We start from the raw sequence: 7,626 nt of genomic DNA on the forward strand, positions 1-7,626 counted from the left end.
AATTTTTTTTCTAGACCTGTAATCTGTCTTTTCTTCAGTTGATATCCTATCGTGAACATTTTCCATGTTGTGACTCCTGCTCATCATTGGTGGCTACAAAAATGAGGAATGTCTCTTGGTTTAATGACGTCTTCCCCAATTGTTGGATATTTAGGTTGTTCTCAATTTCTCCACTGTTGTAGGGAATACTGCCCTGACTGACATTGTGTATCGGATTTGTCCCGTGTTTCAGATGGATGTTTTTCCTCATAAAGCCCTCCAAGTAGGATAATTGAATAATTGACTCCAAGGATAACTTCTCTCTCTTGTCAGAAAAAGTCATTGCCAAAATCTCTAGGGTAGAAGATGCCATGCCCCAGGACACCACTGAAGCCCATCCTCAAAGCATTCTTTGCACTATTAGGAAGTTGGCATATGATTTTTCCAGCAAAATCTCTGAAGCATTTCTAGGATCCTTCCTTTTGAAACAAGCACATTTGCTAACATCCACAGGGCATTTCTTTTGTCTTCATGGCTGAGGACAGGGACCTTGCCATTTTATCAAAGGGCTCTCTGACCTGTAGCAGGACCTGTACGAGGACCTGTACTGTGCCCCTCACCTCCTGTGCTTCACAAAAATACTGGCCTTGAAGCAGCATCCACTGTGGGTCACCTACCCCCTGCCTTTTCTGGGGTAGGGAAGTGCTTGGTGAACCTTCACTTTGTGGAAGTTTGTCAGCAGTTGACCTTGGAAATGAGAAGATGGCAGTCACCTAACCAGTAATGTGCAGACTTCATGAGCATCTGACTCGTGTGGGAGGTTTGTTACAATATAAATGCAAAACCCAGGCCCCAACCCAATCCTACTGAATCAGAATCTTTAATATACAGCATGACATCTATATCTATCTATCTATCTATCTATCTATATATTTAGTTTTTGTTATAGGACGTATACACTCACCAGAGAGGTAAAGAGTAAGAGAAAGAGAGAGGGGAAGTAAAAAATCATCCCCCCCACCCAAAGGAGATGGCCATGCTGTAATCCCTTCTTCTCCATTCTCTTCTGGGAATTTTGGGCACACGTTCGCACATGCCTGGCATATTTTCCAAGCTTCCAGGTTGGGAACTTGAACCATACACTCAACCATGTGGGATTCAGCCATCTTAACCACCATGCCACCTGGCTGGCCTGGCATCTATGTCCCCCCCCCAAGAAATAAATAGTGTATTCACATGATAAAGGAAGGTACACAAACTTTGTTCTCATCTATTTTATCTGATACCATTATTCAATTTAGATATATTGCACAGGATGTGCCAACAATAATTTTTTTGATAACCAAATTCTGTGACTTTGCTTGGGTGGACTCATGAATGAACTTCAGGCCACAACAGTAACTGTCAATTCAACTACACCAATGTTTCTGAAGATGACTGGCTTCACCTATGCAGGTCATAAATGATTATTTAATTTCAAAATGGAACCTGACACCACCCTGGGATTTTAACTTCACGCTGTTGGGAAGTTTACCAAGATGGCTTCAGAGTAGAATAACTTTACCCAGCACATTTTTTAAAAAAATGACACATTTATTCAGCCAGAGAGAAGGAGTGTGGGAAAGCATTCCTTCCCATGGAGAATGGGCATGCTGCAATCCCTTCTCCTCTATTTCTCTCTCTTTTCAGGATTGTGGGCATGCATACACATACACCCAGCATATCTTTCAAGTCATCCTGTTCAGAACTCAAATAACCCAGTCAATCATGTGGGATCCAGCGACCTTAACCATCACACCACCAGGTGACCTGAGAATCACTCTTCTAAATAATCGCTGTTCAGTAGGACATATTTGCAATGAAGCGCCTTCACTCAAACTTCTGTTTCTCATAGGGTTCCCTAACCTTTCACGCAATCCTTCATTTTTTTTCCAGGAGCTCCCGGATGAGAAGCTAGGATGGACCAACATTTCTCTCTGCCTTATGTTAGTATAGGTCCTGTTATGTGGATGTTGTTGGCTATTGACTAGGTAAGCTATTATTACAAGGTTGGACCTGTACAGGGCCAAGTTCATCTTTGGAGGCAGGAAGGGTCTATCTTGGAGAGTGGGTTTATTTGTTATGTGGATCACTATAATCCTGTTTATCCACTGGAGAATAAGCAAATATCTCTGTCTAGACATTTGAACTAAGCAGAAAGGCACAAACCAGCTGCAGAGTAATATATCACTCCTGGCCTTAACCACGAGGAGATCAAAAAGATCAAAAACTTTATTCTACTAGTTGGAATAGGGGAGTACCTAACACATCATGGCAGACTGGGGATTCAGGATCGAGGAACCAAGGAGAGCTTGGTGAAGGTTGAGACAAAGTACCTAGGGGCTTCTAACACTGCCAAGTCTCTACCTGTTGACCTGGGTGGCAGTTACATGGGAGTTTATGCTATAGTAATTTATTAAGCTGTACATTTATATTTTAACATTTCTCTGTCTATGCATTATATTTTACAGAAGAAAAGTTTAAGAACTTTGACTTGCTACTTTAAAATCATAAATGTAAAGATTGTTTTTTGGAAATCACAGTTGCAAATATCTATGCTAGAATTACAATTAGTTTAATAAGAAAACTAGTCATACCAAACAAATAATATGTTATATATACATGTGTGCCTGTGTATGTGTGTAATTGGTTGTCCAGCAAGGGACTTGCATCATTCACTACTTTATAAATTCCTTAGGGATCCATGTTCTCCATGCTGTGACTCGGTCTCCACTAAGAATAGTTGATTGGAAAAGATGGGCTTCTGAATGGTATGAAAAAACTAGTGTTCTAAGAAATGTGGATTAAGAAATGTCCATAAAACTAGGTTATTACTAGTAGGAACTAAAGACAAAATACAATGATACAGGGAGAAGCCTTGATGGACCATGTGCATCTGAAGTTATAATGGAGCAGCATAAGAAAAAGAGACGCTCGAGAGGAGAAGGTGGCTCGTGAGAGAAACTAAGGTACTCTATTCCCTAAGGCAAACGCAGTTGCTAGTTGAATTCCATTACATTTCCATTTTCAAGTTATAAATAACTTCACAAAAATCTCTCTTTCTCTAGAGTAAACTGAGTGAGTCTCTAAACATCAAGAAGAAATAGAAAAAGAGATTTTCTTTCTTCTAATGATATTCAAGAAAAAAAATGATAGATACAGAAAACAGGAAAAGAAGATATAACCTATATGTAAGAGGTCACAAAGAAAACCAAAGTAATAGAACAGAATAAATACAAAAACCATAAACCAGAAACAGTCATTAAAAAGGAAAAAAAAAAGAAAACTTGGAACAATGCATTGACAGGGTATTGGCCCAGCTGCAGTGGTGAATGGGGGAGGGCACCACAGAACAGTGTTTGGAGCCACTTGGAAGTACTGGGTTGAGTTCCTAGACCAGCCTGAAAGGTTCGGGCATGGTGAAACGTGCCTGTGGTCCTAGCAAACGGAAGGCTAGGAAAAAAGATTATGATATGATTAGACCCTACCAAAAAGATCTTTCTTTCTCAAAAGAAAACAAGGGGCACAGTACATGCCTAGGAAAACTGGCAAAAAACGGCAAAACCGAGACATCATCTAGTGAAATTACTGAACATTAAAGAGAGGGCTGGGGCCAGCAGGTAGTATAGTGGCTAAAGAGCTGGACTGCTACATGGCCAACTGTGGTTCGAGTCCTAGACCTGGTGACTTGCTTTCTCTCTCCCTCTCTCTGGTGAAATCATGTGTTCTATAGCAAAAACATTAAAAGAGATAATAACAATAAATAATAGAAAAACAAACAACTCTTAAAAAGTAAATACATAAAGAGAGGTCCAGAAAGGGGCATTGAGGTTCTGGTGCCTGGATTCCACATAGCTGACTATGCAGTTTGAGTCACAGACCTGGCAGCTTGAAAAGCACACTAGGTGTGGGTACGCATGTGTCCAAAAACTTGAGAGGAGAATGGGAGAGAAGAGATTGCAGCATGACCATCCCTACCTCTTCTCACTTTCCTTTCCTCTCTCTCTCTTTCTCTCTCGCTTTCTGATGAGCACACATGCCTTATGACAAAACTAAAAAAGATAGGGGGAGAGAGAGAGAGAGAGTATTTAGTGGGAATCCATGCAAAAAGATGATCTCATTTAAAGGGAAAGAAAATCAGATGGTCATCAGGTTTTTCAATCTGTAGTAGCACTATGGATTTCTATATTCAACCAAACTGACCTTTGGGTATAAAGACCACAGCTCTAGTTTTCACTGTGTAGGAACTGAGGCAATGCTGTTCTCATGGTCTTTTCTCAGGAACATATTAGGGGACAATATTAAACAACCAAAAGTTGTTGACTAAAGAGACACCAGTGTAAGGACTGGAAGCAAGTATTAAGTGTGTTCTGTGGATCTAGAATAAATGATGCTTACAATGGAGACAGTATAGTATACAATGGCTATATGCCTGACAATGTACATACAATACAATTATTAAAAGGGGGAAGGGCAACTATAGGGGTGCAGAGGTAACATAACATTCAGCCATGCTGGACCCACATGGACCAGGTTCATGTCCCAAGGTCTCCCTGTATATGCCAAGCACATATTTATGCCCTGGACCCTGACTGGCTGAGGTTGGGGGTGGATTAAAGTATGAAGACCCTTAGGGGAACTCTCTAAACATCTTTCCTTTCCCTCTATCTCTCTTTCTTCCCTCTATCTCTCTTCAAAGACAAAAGCTAAAAACACTTTTAAAAAAAGTCATAATACTTTATAAAGGTGGTGGGGAAGACTATGTGAACAATAAAATAAATGTGCTAATTTCCTTAGTGCTATTAACTTAGAGAAAAATTATTATTACCACAGCTCAATGGTTGGAGACAAATAAAAGAAGAAAGAAAAAAACTTAACTAGCTAATTTTAATATCATTAATAAAAGAAAACTAATAAACAAGAAGAGATTTTGAAAGGTGTTTGGGGGAGGAGCTAGGAGTATTATACAGAGATATTCGTCACCTATGGCAATGTTCAGGACAATAATGCAAGCCTTCCTGAAAATAAAAAGACATATTAAGAAAAAAGAGCAAACAAAATAAACCACATAGTGAAAACCCCTTAAAACACACATACACACACAATGGAACAGAGTTGAGGCTAAATATGTATCATAACATTTCAGATTAGCTAATAAAGAAAACTCTAACACCATGCTTTATAAAAATGATACACTTAAAACAAAGAAATTAAAAAAGTTAAAAATAAATATTTGGGGGCAGCAGGTGTCACAGTGGCTGAGGTGCTGGACTCTCACATAGTCGATCACAATTCAAGTCCGGGACCTGGCGGCTTGCTTTCTCATTTTCCCTTCCTCTCTCTCTCTGTCTCTCTCTCTGGTGAGTTCATGTGCCCTATAGAAAATGGAAATAAATAAATAAATAATAAAAGTCTTTTAAAAATATAAATAAATATTTGTATGAAAATATAGCAGGCAACTGCAAACTCATAAAAAGAAATTAAGAATTGGAATATTTATAACTAACCAAGTAGAATACATACAAAAAGGCATTAAAAGAAACTTAGAACTTTTTGTTATGCTAATGTCTACAATGCTGATAAAGCTATTAATTGTCTTGAATCCAGTTATACATAGGCAGTTTTTATTTATTTTTTACAAAGAGGAAGCTATCAACCATAAAAGGAGAAGCAAACATACATATAATACTAGAGGGACTTGAATACACAGTCTCAATTTAAAAAAGATCAAATGGATTTTAAAAAAATGGTTAGAAATACAGAATATTCATGTAACACAATCTGTAAGGTAAAACTGAAGAATATACCAGATTCTAAAGCCTGAAAATAGAGAATATACAAGTAACGTTCATAATAATTGACCATGTCTTGGGCTTTAAAGAAAGGTTCAATACAACACAAGAAACTGAAATTATATAAAAACAACATTCTTTGATTATAATGCATTAAAACTAAAAATGTATAATTAATTATACTTGAAAACATTTTTTAAAGAGAGGTTTTTGCTATAGGGCATGTGCGCTTGCCAGAAAGACAGAAAGAAACAGAGAGACAGAACATGAGAAATCACCCCCCAGAGGGGATGGCCATGCTGCAGTCCCTTCTCTTCCATTCTCCTCTTGGGATCTTGGGCACGCACACACACATGCCCAATGTGAGTTTAAGCCGCCCAGTCCAGGACTTGAACTGTGGTCAACTACATGGGAGTCTAGCAATACAACCATTATGCCACCTGCTGGTCCCCTATATTTGAAAGTAAAAAAAAAAAAAAAATTGCTGTTAAATAATTTTTGAGTCGAAGGATAGAAACATACAACAAAATAACAGAATTTCTTAAGAGTAAAAGTAGTTAAGGATAGCTCCATAGCACAAGAAATAAGTGCTGTGCATGGGAGGGCCTGAACCCACATGGCCAACTATAGTTTGAGTCCTGGTCCCTGTCAAGTCTTGATGGAATGAAGTAGTGGAGGAAGGGAGATTTTTGACATGACCATGCCCCATTAGAGGATGCTTTCTCTCTGTCTCTCTCTGGAGAGTGCACACACAATTTAAAAGAAAGAAAAAACTAAGAAAAGTAATAATAATACAAGGGAAAATGTAATACATTGAATTCTGTGTAATCAAGTAAAGCAGTTATTAGAAGGAAGCTGAAAGCATTGCATATCTCTATCTATGAAAATGAAAATATGAAAATAAATGAATTAAAGACTAATTTAAAAATCTAGAAAAAGCCTTCTCCACTCACCACGAAGGTGCTGGACCCCACAGCCGTGTTAATGTGATGGTCAAATCTGACAGTATGATGATCATTGGAAACATCAACAAAAGCAGGAATAGAAGCAATGGAAAGAAAGAAAGCAAAATCAGTAAAGCGGTATCAGACATGTTGAAAAAGATGTTTTGATCCCTAAAATAATGAGAGAAAAGTCCAGAGAAAGGGGTTACAAACAAGTTTTAAGATTTTGCCAAATGTTGCAAGGACTCTGGAATCCTAGTAGGAAAACGCCAGAGGAAAATTCTACAGGGAAGGAATGTCTGACTGTTCACTATGATGAACCAGCCTTTTAAGGAGAATGCAAAATGGAATACCTGAAGAAAAGGGAAGAATTCAGGAAAAAACTGAATTCCTACCAAGAAAGGGATACAGAAGCTTTCCACAAGCATGTAGACAAACAACCAGGTGACACACAGGAACTCTAATATCCAATTCTAATATCATCGATAATATAAAGCGACTGAAATAATGAACTCACCGATAAGAATGTATTTGCTTTATCCTAATCATGGAAACATTAATTTTATCTGAAATAAAGATCTCTTTTATTTATAGAAAATCCAGACAAAAGGGAGAAAAATGCACGTAATAGGATTATTTTATTTATCTTAAAAAATCAGTGTTAGAAAACAGCACAATGATAACAAAGTAGAATGTTAGAGATACATACTGAATTATTTGCAGATGAAGCAATACTGTGTCTGGGCTGAGAAGTGGATGGGGAGATAAATGAAAGAAGATTGGCCACGAGTAGGTAATTGTGGAGACTGGGTGATGGTACAAGGAGGTTCATTACACTGCTCTTTCATGTTTGCATATGCTTGACAATTCAT

The 7,626-nt window shown here is 38.1% G+C and overlaps 1 pseudogene; it reads left to right on the forward strand.

Annotated features, from left to right (window-relative positions):
• Positions 1-6,933: 6,933 nt before the first annotated feature.
• LOC114006350 (COX assembly mitochondrial protein homolog pseudogene) lies at positions 6,934-7,186 on the forward strand (annotated as a pseudogene).
• The last annotated feature ends 440 nt before the right edge of the window (positions 7,187-7,626 follow it).

The sequence above is a fragment of the Tupaia chinensis genome, unplaced genomic scaffold, assembly GCF_000334495.1.
Source record: "Tupaia chinensis unplaced genomic scaffold, TupChi_1.0 Scaffold147282_1, whole genome shotgun sequence".
Taxonomy (NCBI): Eukaryota; Metazoa; Chordata; class Mammalia; order Scandentia; family Tupaiidae; genus Tupaia; species Tupaia belangeri.